Source organism: Musca vetustissima, unplaced genomic scaffold (genome assembly GCF_032173495.1).
Source record: "Musca vetustissima isolate MV318-11 ecotype Yass unplaced genomic scaffold, APGP_CSIRO_Mvet_v1 utg53946, whole genome shotgun sequence".
Taxonomy (NCBI): Eukaryota; Metazoa; Arthropoda; class Insecta; order Diptera; family Muscidae; genus Musca; species Musca vetustissima.
This window is the reverse complement of record NW_026875626.1, coordinates 3,213-17,898: the sequence shown is the minus strand read 5'-3', so window position 1 is coordinate 17,898 and position 14,686 is coordinate 3,213. Positions and strand designations below refer to the sequence as shown.

The following is a 14,686-nucleotide window of genomic DNA, read 5'->3' as shown; positions in this document are numbered from 1 at the left end:
TTTTTCGAGGACTAACCAAGGCGTGGATTTTCTAAAGGAATATTTTTCGAGGACTAACCAAGGCGTGGATTTTCTAAAGAATATTTTTTCGCGGACTAACCAAGGCGTGGATTTTCTAAAGAATATTTTTTCAAGAACTAACCAAGGCGTGGATTTTCTAAAGAATATTTTTTTCGAGGACTAATCAAGGCGTGAATTTTTTGAGGAATATTTTTCAAGGGACCAGAAGGCGTGGATTTCTTAAAGAATAGTTTTTTCAAAGGACCACAAGGCCTGGATTTCTTAAAGAATAGTTTTTTCAAAGGACCACAAGGCCTGGATTTCTTAAAGAATATTTTTTCAGAGGACCAAAAGCGTGGATTTCTTAAAGAATATTGTTTTTAAAGAATGACCACAAGGCGTGAATTTTCATTCATACGTATTGATTTATTGCCTTTTAAGAAGAATGTTGAACAACAAAATTTTTGTGTGGAACGAACGTCTATTACTAGTTACGCAGCCGGTAGGATTCGAACCTACGCTCCCAGAGGGAATCTGATTTCGAGTCAGACGCCTTAACCACTCGGCCACGACTGCTGCTTGTACGGAGGTGGGGTAATAAATCTGTCCTTTTTCGTTCTAAGGATAAACAAGGATAATAACTATGTGTTCTAAAAATAATACAAGCGACAAAATATTGAAACTCTGAAAATCCTAAAATGTGTAACTGCTGTAGCTATCTACCTGCCTGAGTGGTGGGTTATTGGAAAACATGTGTTTGGTTGTGTTACCTTTCACCATAAAGTTGAGTGTATATTAGATTTATCATTCTGTTTGCAACATTTTAAAAGATTCATCCGAAATTACATAAAGAGTATATAGTCCTAATCAGAATAAAAATCGATGACGATTTGTGCATGTCCGTCGGTCTATTGAGACCACGATGAGGATTGAAATATTTAGGATAGGGGTTTGCACTTGAATATTTTTCAAAGACCAATAGAGATGTGGATTTTAAATGTTATTTGTAATGGTCAATCGTATTGTGGATCTTTAAAGGAATATTTTTAAAGAACCCTCAATACATGGCTTGGATTTTTAAGACTATCAAGTATTTTAGATGCCGACGGTCTTTTTAATATATCTCTCTCCTTAACTGTGACAGTCAAATAATTCTCTTCTCTCAATATTAAAAAAAATCGTAATCTATGTCTACAACGTTTTAGGAATGTTCCACAATTATCTCCGATTTAATCCTTAAGCCCACTTATCATATCAAGTGATTTATTTGCGTTTCGTAAAATTTCGCAACTGACTTACAATTCTTTTTTAACAAACCTAGTGATAAGCCTTGTCTATTGCTATTATTCGTGGCAAAAAATAAATAACATTTGCAAAAATCGAATTTTAAATCATATAAATTGCGTTTCTTTAATCCTGTACTCCATGCAGAGATTTATTCAGAAATAATTTGAGTCATTATTCAAACAAATGAACGAAAAAAAAGAAACAGATAGAAAACACAAATCGAATATTCTTCAATAGAAAAGCAAACGACATCAATTCGTTTGAATGTGAATGGCCGCTTTGTAAACACGTGTATCACTACTCCCTGTGGAGCCAATCATCCATCCAACGCTGAGGTGTGAATATTTCACGCGGTGATATTTACCACCTCATACAAAATGAGAGATACAGTGTTTTCAGAGAAAGGGGGAGTTAAAACGGATGATGGTGGTGGTTTAAGGGAAATGAATATTAAAGGATGCGCGTTCTTTAAAAAATCCACACCTTGTAGTCCTCTGAAAAAACATTCTTTAAAAAATCCACGCCTCCTCTGAAAAATCCACGCCTTGGTCTTTGAGAAAATATTCACGCCTTGGTTAGTCCTTGAGAAAATATTTTGTAAAGAATCCACTCCTTGGTTAGTCCTTGAGAAAATATTCTTTAAAGAATCCACGCCTTGATCCTTGAGAAAATATTCTTTAAAGAGTCCACGCCTTGGTCTTTAAGAAAATATTCTTTAAAGAATCCACGCCTTGGTCCTTGAGAAAATATTCCTTAAAGAATCTACGCCTTGGTCCTTGAGAAAATATTCCTTAAAGAATCTACGCCTTTGACCTTGACCTTGAGAAAATATTCTTGAAAGAATCCACGCCTTGGTCCTTGAGAAAATATTCTTGAAAGAATCCACGCCTTGGTCCTTGAGAAAATATTCTTTAAAGAATCCACGCCTTGGTCCTTGTGAAAATATTCTTTAAAGAATCCACGCCTTGGTCCTTGAGAAAATATTCTTTAAAGAATCCACGCCTTGGTTAGTCCTTGAGAAAATATTCTTTAAAGAATCCACGCCTTGGTCCTTAAGAAAATATTCTTTAAAGAATCCACGCCTTGATCCTTAAGAAAATATTCTTTAAAGAATCCACTCCTTGGTCCTTGAGAAAATATTCTTTAAATAATCCACGACTTGGTCCTTGAGAAAATATTCTTTAAAGAGTCCACCTCTTGGTCCCTGAGAAAATATATTTTAAGGAATCCACACCTTGGTCCTTGAGAAAATATACTTTAAAACAAAATCCTTTGGCTCCTTTGTTTTCGATTTTGACCACTGTCTCTCCTGCAATCGTATTTTCCCAATTGCTTTATTTCATCATCATCGACGGTATGGGGGATATTTGCTCCAATCAACAAATCAATACATTTTCAGCTGAAATATTGTCATTTGGCGATAAAACGACGCCTATCATCGTTCCACGAACAAATTTGCAATTTTACGCAATTTTTTTCAATCATTCACACCTACAAAAGAGAAAAAATGGAACATAAAACACATCCCGCACACTAACACCAAATCGAAAAAAATTGTTTTACATTTGTTTAGCATTAGAATCGTGGTATGGAAATGGGACGGTGGAGGTTTATATATTTTTTGCACATCCTGTGGAAGCCAACTTGTTCCTCTTAACGGGAAGGGAGGGGGTTATCAGAACAGAGACCACAATGAAATTGTGTCGCACAATCAAATCGTCAAATAAAGAATTGTGTGCGCGGTGTATCGCTTATTTGTAAGCTTGTCAGCTTTGTCGCTGTTGTTGTGATTCCGATGTCTTTGCTAACCATTTGTCAGAATTTGCGAAAAAAGAATTACTTTCAAATTATTCAGATTGTTAACACGTGAGTGTGGTTGTGGGTGGTATTTTCTGTGAAAGAAAGTTTTCGGATAATTGCCAATGGTGTTTTAAAGCATTTAATAGAGAGGGGGATTTATTGTGTTTTAGAAGACAATGAAATCATTATCTTCACATTATAAAAAAACATTTAAATCGTGAGTATACATTTCGGCTTAGAGGTGGGATTTTTACTACTAAAGTGCTTCCATAAATCCTGAGGGATATAGACTTTTGATTTATGTGAGAGAAAAGATAGCTGGTAAATGAAAATAATTGGGTGAAAATTACATCTACGGCTCCTATAGGTGGTGGGTGGACTCCAGGAACTGCATTCACTTACTTTTGATCCATAGCCAGCATCACTGCTTCCATGTGAATGCTATTCATTTTCATGCTCGATTGGACTGTTGATATAGTACCGTTGAACCTCTCTCTCTCTCTAGATGGCATATGTCTCTTCAAACGTGCCTGGGAGGAGGAATTATATCCATGAGGTGATGGCATGGATGATTCCAAAGAAAGCACCCAAGGAGGTATTGCATCAGCAACATCCTGTTGTGTCGATATACAGGAAATACCTTCGCGTAAAAGGAGCCATCCTGTCGCCGTTCTTAGGTTGGCATTGTGACAGGTTTGAATATTATTTCACTGTGTATCGCTTACATCCGCAAACCACACCGAAAACCCTTATTGCTTTTTAAAAGATCAACAAGATCTGCTGTTTTTCCAACTTCTGATCTTGTAGCAAATGGCGGAAGCCTTCCGCAGACAACTTAAATAAGCTTTAGACTATTATCTCAAACATTTGGGTAACATGTGGTCGGTATCTGTGCACGGTTCGAAACCTATATTTCAGCCGCCTATGTGTTGAACAGCTAGGGATACGTAGTCGAGCGCAAAAGTTTACTTATAGACATTTCGATTTTTGCGTTTGACCAAAAAGTCGATTTTTTAGAATTTTCGACTTTTGCATTTGATTAAAAAGTCGACTTCTCGATCTTTCGATTTGGTGAAACCTGTTCAATCGAAAGACGATTTACTTATCCCTATGAACAGCGTGGCTCTGGATTTGGCGTTGAAAATGTCATATTCCCCAGATGAAAGAACTGAAACTATATGTTCTTGCCATATGCATGGCAGATCCTGTCGTCGAAGAAATGTATTCGAAATTCTGATCGAAAATAAATACTTTATATTGTGAAGATTATTAAAGCTTTCTGCAGACCCAAGAATTTGTAACGCCTCGAAATATTGTTCCTACACCCACCTTTTAGTATACAGATCGTCATATCTCGACTAGCTGAGTCGACCTAAACATGTGTGTCCGTTCGTCCGAAGGTCTGTCCATTATAAAATGTAAATACGATAGAGGCCACAGTATGGACCTGATGGTAATTATCAGGTAATATTTTGGGGATGAAATTAACACTAGAACGCCGAAGGCGGTCATTTTGACCGCTTTCCAATTTCAAGTACAAAAGCAACTGTGCATTTAATGACACTTTTTTTTAAAAATGCACAGTTGCTTTTGTACTTGAAATTGGAAGGCGGTCAAAATGACTGCCTTCGGCGTTCTAGTGTTAACAAAAAACCTTATTTTTTATTTAGGACAGGTTCCGGCCCTATTGTTGTTCGTGATCGGTTATTATGACCCGAACACAAAAAGAATGGCCTGGCCATAGAATAAGCATGCCAGTTTTGATGAAGATCGGTCAATATTTAGCTGATCAAATGGACCCAGACTTTTGTGTGAAAAATGATAAAAATTTGTAGTCTATGGCGAATATATTTACTCCTGAAGGGTATAGACCCTAATATATCCAAAAGGAGTGGTGGACATTTAAATTGATGTCAATTATATTGCTGTTGTTTGTACGCAGGTGTGGGAGTTATACGTAAATATTTACGGATATCTACCTATCTGATTGTCATTGACACACTAGATCGATTTGAAATTTTACATGAAGTTCCGGTTATGGTAAAGGATATAATTTTCGGACATGATCAGAAAAAAATATATTCCGAAAAATGCCAGGGTAAGAAAGAGTAGCTGTTAATATCTATTCGGCCAAGAGAGTGCAAATATCGCGAAATATTGCCCAGACACTGAATATAGATCCGCAGAAAGTTAGTGTTATGTGGTTGTTGTGTAGGGTATCATATGGTCGGGCCCGTCAGGCTATACAACTCTGCTCACTGGCTATTTATGTCTCCTCTTCATGCCGTTTGCAACATCTAGACTTGGCACACTGGACTATCCTTGTGAACGTCCCTGACCCGAGTGCGACACTTCCAAAGCATGGGTCTTGAGCCCATCATCTGCTGCTTCTTTTGACTAAAATAATTAGATAAAAAATTGGTCGTTAGGTGCCAAGTAATGGTTGGGCGTATCTCTCTTTTCTGTTTTTCGAATTTCCCCCAACACTACAGGCAAAGAAATTGTGGCGAAGCAATCAAAATTGACTGCAATCAGAATTGACTATGTTGCTCAAGTGAAACGGACCTCAGTCCTTGCCTTGTAAATGATTTAAACAGTTTTATGTTTTTTAGCTCCTGGGCGATGTTACGACTGCTAACATGCCTATCAACTTCGATCGTTTCTCCGATTTTTTCGACATTTTCGACGACCGGCCTACCGGTGCGAGGTGCATCTTTAACATCAAAATTTCTTGAACGGAATATACGAAACCAAAATTGCACATAATTGCTGTAACAGCCAATCGGAACCATAAACACCATTCACCATTTTAGCAGCTTGGCTTGCATTTTCGCCTTTGTCAAAGACAAAACTTTAAAATTTACCGAATTTTCTCTTTGTTCACTTCCATTTTTAACACCCTGTAACTCACAACTGAATGCACCACACAGAAAACAACAAAATATTTTTTTCTTCTGCGAAATGCCACCTTTCCAACGTGCATAAATCGGAATTTGTTTGATCGATACTTTACGAGAAATCTATCAGTACAGCCATCTACCGACAAAAAATGGATTTCTGGATCGTAATATTTTTATCCTACCATGTTGGCACTTTCTAGAGAATGTACCAAGATTCTCTAGAAAGTGCCAACATGAGTAATTTTTGCCGCTTTACTCCAATGAAGCTTTATTTGGAGGATCTCAATCAATTGCCGTTAAATAAACGGTCTTCTTGTCCTCGGCTGCCTCATAAGATTCAATAGTCCAAAATGCTCATATATATTAGACCAGATATACCGATGCGTTTAATTAATAGCGCTTAGGGATTTTGTTTTTTATTTTTTGTAATATTTTTTTTAGTTGAAAATAGATTAAGCTACAGATTTAAACCAAAAATAAAAAATTAAAATTTAATTTATATATATATATATTTTTAAAGTTGCAATTTTTTAATTTTTTAGACATTGTTTATTTCATTCAGGAAAACATGATTAAGTTGGAATATTTAATGTTTCTCATTCTTTGGGGCTAAAAATATATTAAACTTTAATAATAAAAACATTTTTTAAACATTTATTTATTAATTTTTTTTAACAATATTTTTGGCCTTATTCAGACTTCATACATTTCAATTGTTTTCATAACAAACATTTAATTATAAATACAAAAAAAGGAAAAAATACAAATCGAAATATGAAACTATTATTACTATTGTAATAATAGTTTCTTATTCCGATTTGGATACACATTTTTTTGTTTGCCTTGTGGTTTGCCTAAGTTTGAAATCAATGGATCTGATAAACACAAAAGCGGATGCATTAAGTCTTTCATTTATTTAATCGGGATGTCTTTCGCGTATGGTGCTCACGGAAATTGCGGTAATCTTCTCCGGGCTTCTAACGCTTCTTCCGACATTTTTCCTAATTGAAGTGGTGATACTTTAATTATATCGGCTCCATGTATTAAGATTTTATGTATGGAACACCGCATATAAAACCAAGGATACAGTAAGTTCTGCGGTCTGTAAAGCATATTGCCTAAAAGATTCAATATCGACTTTGAGCCCGCAAAAAATGAGATTCTGCTCACTCCGTTCACCAACATTAAATTCTGATAGAAGAATGAGCTTCTTCGAGGCGCGTAACAATATGATCTACCATATCTTTTAAAGGCACTTGAGCTGAATAGTTCGTAAATTGGAGTCCATTTGGATAACATGTTAGTTTCGTTTTGATGGAATATTCGTCAAACTTCTTATCGGGTGTTCCGCGATTAGTCAGTGGATTAATTAATAAAAGTTATCCGTCTAACCACTACTTGTTGTTTTCTTCAAATTTGTGGCTGCTTCTACGATCGAATTTCCATTTCTCAGCCAATTTTGCTACAAATTTTCTATTTTTTTATTATTAGATGAAATTTATTAGCATCGCACATGTTAATATTAATAATATTATTAAATATATGAGTTTCAATGACAGAAAATTTTTTAGTAGACATAGGCTCGTTGCGCCATAGTAAATAAACTTCTCGTCTGAGCATCGACATTTTTCCTAAAAAATGCAATATCAGGTAAAGTTGCAGGTGGCTGCAGATCATTTGGACATTTTACAATCACAAGACGACATAGTAATTTAAAAAACACACTCTAGCGCGAATACACACGAATATCAGAAGTTCCGGTCTACGGAAGTCTTACTTTGGATTTTTTCAAGCAGATGAGTGGTATGGTACACTTGAACTATATTTTTTCTACAACACTTAAGCACAGGTCACAAACAAAATTTTTTTTAGTTAATACATACCTCTAACAATAAATAAATCAACTTTGCATTCACTTAATTGAGACAAATGCAACTTTAGAGAAAATTTGGCAATGCAAATAAAACACGTGTTGAAGCTTAGTTATGCATTGGCTGAAACATATGTTTTGTTTGACAGCTCACAGCTGTTCAACTAGATCATATCAATCAGAATAGAATCGATATATTAGATCAGTGGGATAGTAGTAATCGATAGAGATACAATTTTGGCGCAATTAAACACTTTGAAAATTGAATTAAACGACGCTAGATCGTCCATTTCGCCCACAGTGCGATGTAGGCTACATGCATGTTATTACAATATGTACACTATTCTCTTTTATTAATAAAACTATTCAGCAAAGATAAAAATAAAATGAAACAAACAAAAATACGAAGTTTGCTGCCTTTATTTTGCCGCATGATTTATGACATTACAGAAAACTATTACTCTTGCCATATGTTGCACAATGCGGAAGATGCAGGACAACATGTAAAAAAAAGAGGATACAGGAATAGAATAAAATGTGTGAATAAATTGTTATCACAGCAACATGTTGTCAGTCGTTTGGTCGTCGTTGTCGGTACTTGAGATTATGATAAATGTCCAATAACACGTTTTACAGCAGTGCCAACCAATATTTCATCTCTGCCGTGCAGTGATGTTAGTGCAAAATTATGTAAAATAGTTTTTAAAATTATATTGTTTTTTATTTGTTTAGTAATTTAGATAAAATGTTATAGTTTAGAGCAGTGTAATTCCTAATTGATTTATTTCAATTTACCAGGATTGGGTATTTAGAGTGGATTCAATTAGGTTTATACTATGGTAAATTGAGAATTTATTATCGCCATCCTAAAAGTGTGCTATAAATTGAAATTGTATGTTATGAACGCATAAACACACACGGCTATTAAAACGTTTTTTTAGAGTTATTTTTTTTTAATTTTGAAAAATTGTTAAATAACTGATAGTATAAATAACTGTTCAGCTTAAAATAAATAAATTTCTAAATATGATTCATGCTTCGTATGGCATTTTTAAAAATCAACGGACCAAGTAAGAAGAAATGTATATAGAGCAATATTATATTAATATTATTGTATTAATAATATATTAGGTTGGGGAAAAAGAAATCGATTATGAAAATGTCGAAGTTGACCGGCATGTTAGAAATAGTAAATTCGCCCAGGAGCTAAAAATCGACCATAAATTTTTTTTAAATTTGTACACAACGCTGGATTCAAAAGCCCGTTGTTTGGGTGCCACATCAATTAACAGAAAAAATAAGATAGATCGAATTAACATCTGCGAAGCCTTGGTCAAACGGAATGAGATATACCCATTTCTTAAACGGACGGTGACAGGATATGAGAAATAGATTACATACGATAACCCCGTGCGAAAACGATCGTGGTCAAAGAGCGGTGAAGCACCTCAAACTGTGGCCAAACCAAGACTAACGGCTAGGAAGGTTTTGCTATGGACTGGAAGGGGATTATTTATTATGAGTTGCTCCCATATGGCCGAACGCTAAATGCTGAACTCTACAGTCAACAACTGGACCGTTTGAAGATAGCAAATAACCAGAAACGGCCAGAATTGGCCAACAGGGGTGGTGTCGAGTTCCACCAGGACGACGCTAGCCACACACATCTACAGTGACCCGCCAGAAACTTCGTGAGCTTGGTTGGGAAGTTTTTATGCATCCGATATACAGTCTGCACTTGGCACCAATCGATTATCATCTTTTTCTTGCATTGCTAATGTTCCTTAATGAAAAAAATTTGTAACTAGGGAGGATTGTGAAAATCGACTACTAGAGTTTTTTGCAAATAGAGAGCAGGACTTCTATGAGAGAGACATTATGAAGTTACATTTAAAATGGCAACAAATCATACAACAAAACTGTGCATATTTGGCCCAAATCGCGATATATAAAATCCTATAGTTCATATAAAAATAATGGATTTCCTTTTCCCCAACCTAATATATCTTAAAAATTCACAATTTAAAAAATATATTTTTAATTATCTAAAAAATCCACGCCCACGTCCTCAAAAAATATATTTTTAAGCTTTCAAAAATCCTCGCCACATATTTTTTAAAATCTCCTCTTTAGATGGTCCTTAAAGGATATATTTTTAGAAATCCATGCCTTATATAAGAATCCACGCCTTACATAAGAAGGCGTGGATTCTTATATATATGAAAAAATATATTTTTAAGAATCCACGCCTTGTATGGTCCCTGGTCGTTGAAAAATTATATTTTTAAAAATTCACGCCTTGTTTGGTCGTTGGAAAATTATATTTTTAAAAAATCCACGTCTTGTATGGATCCACGGATGGTCCTCTGAAAAAATAATCTTACATTTTTTTTTATTTTCAAGGACCACCAACAAACACAATTCAATTTATTCTAACAAATTATTCAATTAATTTACTGCTCTGTGAGATAGTTTTCAGAACTGTAACATCTTTCCACCTTTGAGGGATTGCTCAATTAATTTTCAAAAATTAAAACAATTTTCAATATAAATTTTGAATAAAGTGTGTGTTTTTGAATTGGCATCATTTGGATAAATGCCAAATTGAAAAAAAGGAGATGCAGTTTGGTAGAATACATGTTCGTTCAGTCAGTCAGTGGCACGCGTTTGCGTGTGGGCCAAATCTAAATTTATGACATTTTCGACTTGAACAGTGGTTCACAAGACTTTTGTGGGCAAATTTTTACTCTGACTTATAGTAGCTTATGACAGATTTTTTAAAGTGGAGCTATGTTTGCATAGGACTTTATATCATAGAAATTTCTCATTTAGGTCAAGTTTTTTTGTTCCACGGTGTTGTCGATAAAATTTTGGAAATATATTTTATTACTCTTTACCAAATAGTAAAATGTTTGTACGTCTGTACGATCCATTCCTGATGATGAAGAAATACCATGTTGTACAACAGAGGCAATAACCAGTCAGTCATTGTTTCTAATACAGCCACTGGGCCATGTGCATGTAAGCGTGTGTGTGTATGACGATGATGTTAAAGATGGATGCACTTGTCATCTGCAGCCGCCGTTAAATGTGCTAAAATACTGAAAGTGCAAATATGTTTAGGGCTGATTTTTACTGTCAAGTAATTGCTACGATGTAATGTCGCGGTATGTAAAAATTTTACACACCATCCCCCTCCAATTCCCTGTTTTATACTTGTTTGATGTGTATAAGTCGCAATAAAATGAAAATATTTTCCATGGTTTATCATCGTTTGATTTGAATTTTTTTCGGTGGCACTTCTCTTCTCCATTGGCATTCATTCGCGTCATGTCGCGCGTGATGATGACTTTATGTCGAAAAAATAAAAATTAAAAATAGTTTGTTTATGTGAAAATTGCCATTGGTGACAACGACACACAACAGCAGCAGCTAATGTCAAAATCAGCAGCTGTATCAAAAAACAAAAAATAACAGCACCAACAACAATCCCGAATATGCATTTCTAGCATTTGCCAAAAATTTGACAAAACACCAAAAACAGAAGATAATATTTGTATGGTCACCATAAACAGAGAGGTGGTTGGGGTGTGGACCAAAGATCTGCAGTCATGTCTTCACAAAATTTGGAATTTTTATACGTCTGTGGTTGCATGGCTTGTTGTAAAACGTTGTGACAATGTTTTGTGCGTATGTGTGTGGCACATTTAGTCACATCTCACTAACACTGGCTGCAGTTAAATTTACAACTAACAAATTTATTTGTTTCAAGAAAAAATTACAAAAAAAAAAAAAATATTCACAACAAATTGTTCAGCGTCATTTTGTTGCTTTATGGGAAAAAATGACGACAGCAACTTTTTGTTGCAGACTTCTGTTTTTTGTAATTAAATGTCGAGGTGAATCGAGTTTATTGACAAGAGAAAAAGTAAAACAGCAAAGATAAAATAAGACACACAAGGCAAGGAGTTTCTAGAGAATATATTTTTCCAATGATTATGGATTTTTAAACAAATATAAGGCGTGAATTTTTAAAAATATATTTTTAAACAATATTTTTAAGGACTTCAACAAGGCGTGGATTTTTTAAAGAATATTTTTTCAAGGCCTTAAACAAGGCGTGGATTTTTTAAAGAATATTTTTTCAAGGACTTCAACAAGGCGTGGATTTTTTAAAGAATATTTTTTCAAGGACTTCAACAAGGCGTGGATTTTTTAAAGAATATTTTTTCAAAGGACTTCAACAAGGCGTGGATTTTTTAAAGAATATTTTTTCAAGGACTTCAACAAGGCGTGGATTTTTTAAAGAATATTTTTTCAAAGGACTTCAACAAGGCGTGGATTTTTTAAAGAATATTTTTTCAAGGACTTCAACAAGGCGTGGATTTTTTAAAGAATATTTTTTCAAGGACTTCAACAAGGCGTGGATTTTTTAAAGAATATTTTTTCAAAGGACTTCAACAAGGCGTGGATTTTTTAAAGAATATTTTTTCAAGGACTTCAACAAGGCGTGGATTTTTTAAAGAATATTTTTTCAAGGACTTCAACAAGGCGTGGATTTTTTAAAGAATATTTTTTGAAGGACTTCAACAAGGCGTGGATTTTTTAAAGAATATTTTTTCAAAGGACTTCAACAAGGCGTGGATTTTTTAAAGAATATTTTTTCAAGGACTTCAACAAGGCGTGAATTTTTTAAAGAATATTTTTTCAAGGACTTCAACAAGGCGTGGATTTTTTAAAGAATATTTTTCAAGGACTTCAACAATGCGTGGATTTTTTAAAGAATATTTTTTCAAGGACTTCAACAAGGCGTGGATTTTTTTAAAGAATATTTTTTGAAGGACTTCAACAAGGCGTGGATTTTTTAATGAATATTTTTTCAAGGACTTCAACAAGGCGTGGATTTTTTAATGAATATTTTTTCAAGGACTTCAACAAGGCGTGGATTTTTTTAAAGAATATTTTTTCAAGGACTTCAACAAGGCGTGGATTTTTTTAAAGATTATTTTTGGAAGGACTTCAAAAGTGCGTGGATTTTCTTAAAGATTATTTTTGGAAGGACTTCAACAAGGCGTGGATTTTTTAAAGAATATTTTTTCAAAGGACTTCAACAAGGCGTGGATTTTTTAAAGAATATTTTTTCAAGGACTTCAACAAGGCGTGGATTTTTTAAAGAATATTTTTTCAAAGGACTTCAACAAGGCGTGGATTTTTTAAAGAATATTTTTTCAAAGGACTTCAACAAGGCGTGGATTTTTTAAAGAATATTTTTTCAAAGGACTTCAACAAGGCGTGGATTTTTTAAAGAATATTTTTTCAAGGACTTCAACAAGGCGTGGATTTTTTAAAGAATATTTTTTCAAGGACTTCAACAAGGCGTGGATTTTTTAAAGAATATTTTTTCAAGGACTTCAACAAGGCGTGGATTTTTTAAAGAATATTTTTTGAAGGACTTCAACAAGGCGTGGATTTTTTAAAGAATATTTTTTCAAAGGACTTCAACAAGGCGTGGATTTTTTAAAGAATATTTTTTCAAGGACTTCAACAAGGCGTGGATTTTTTAAAGAATATTTTTTCAAAGGACTTCAACAAGGCGTGGATTTTTTAAAGAATATTTTTTCAAAGGACTTCAACAAGGCGTGGATTTTTTAAAGAATATTTTTTCAAGGACTTCAACAAGGCGTGGATTTTTTAAAGAATATTTTTTCAAGGACTTCAACAAGGCGTGGATTTTTTAAAGAATATTTTTTGAAGGACTTCAACAAGGCGTGGATTTTTTAAAGAATATTTTTTCAAGGACATCAACAAGGCGCGGATTTTTTAAAGATTATTTTTGGAAGGACTTAAAAAGTGCGTGGATTTTTTAAAGAATATTTTTTCAAGGACTTCAACAAGGCGTGGATTTTTTAAAGAATATTTTTTCAAGGACTTCAACAAGGCGTGGATTTTTAAAAGAATATTTTTTCAAGGACTTTAACAAGGCGTGGATTTTTTAAAGAATATTTTTTCAAGGACTTCAACAAGGCGTGGATTTTTTAAAGAATATTTTTTCAAGGACTTCAACAAGGCGTGGATTTTTTAAAGAATATTTTTTCAAGGACTTCAACAAGGCGTGGATTTTTTAAAGAATATTTTTGGAAGGACTTAAACAAGGTGAGAATTTTTTAAAGATTATTTTTGGAAGGACTTCAACAAGGCGTGGATTTTTTAAAGAATATTTTTTGAAGGACTTCAACATGGCGTGGATTTTTTTAAAGATTATTTTTGGAGGGACTTCAAAAGTGCGTGGATTTTTTAAAGATTATTTTTTCAAGGACTTCAACAAGGCGTGGATTTTTTTAAAGATAATTTTTGGAAGGACTTCAACAAGGCGTGGATTTTTTTAAAGATAATTTTTGGAAGGACTTCAAGAAGGCGTGGATTTTTTTAAAGAATATTTTTTTCAGGGATATCAATTAGATTAGATTTTGATTTGTTTGTTTTGTCTTTGTTCGAACACATTGGACTATGCAAATCTTTGTAGCTACCAAAAATACCACTGGAACTGGTTAGGAACCTGTGTGTGTTCGTCTCTCACAAGTTTTATAGTTCATGATTATCACAGATGATGTATGTTTATTTAATTGTTAAACTTTATGTTCGAATAACGAATGACAATTATCTTTCATCTGCTACTATCCATATTTATGTACAGCTGGTATATAAATTTTAAATGTGTTGTTTTTTTCTAATTTTTTTTATTTACCAATAATTATCATCAGACAATGAAGCAATCAATACCCAAAATCATTGTAAACCTGACGACAGACATCTGTTTAATAACGACAAT

At 33.9% G+C, this 14,686-nt stretch overlaps 1 non-coding gene across 1 annotated transcript; it reads right to left on the bottom strand.

The window, feature by feature from the left end:
- Positions 1-494: 494 nt before the first annotated feature.
- Positions 495-576, bottom strand: Trnas-cga (transfer RNA serine (anticodon CGA)). The gene has a single exon. It is a non-coding gene; the product is annotated as a tRNA-Ser (tRNA).
- Positions 577-14,686: the final 14,110 nt, after the last annotated feature.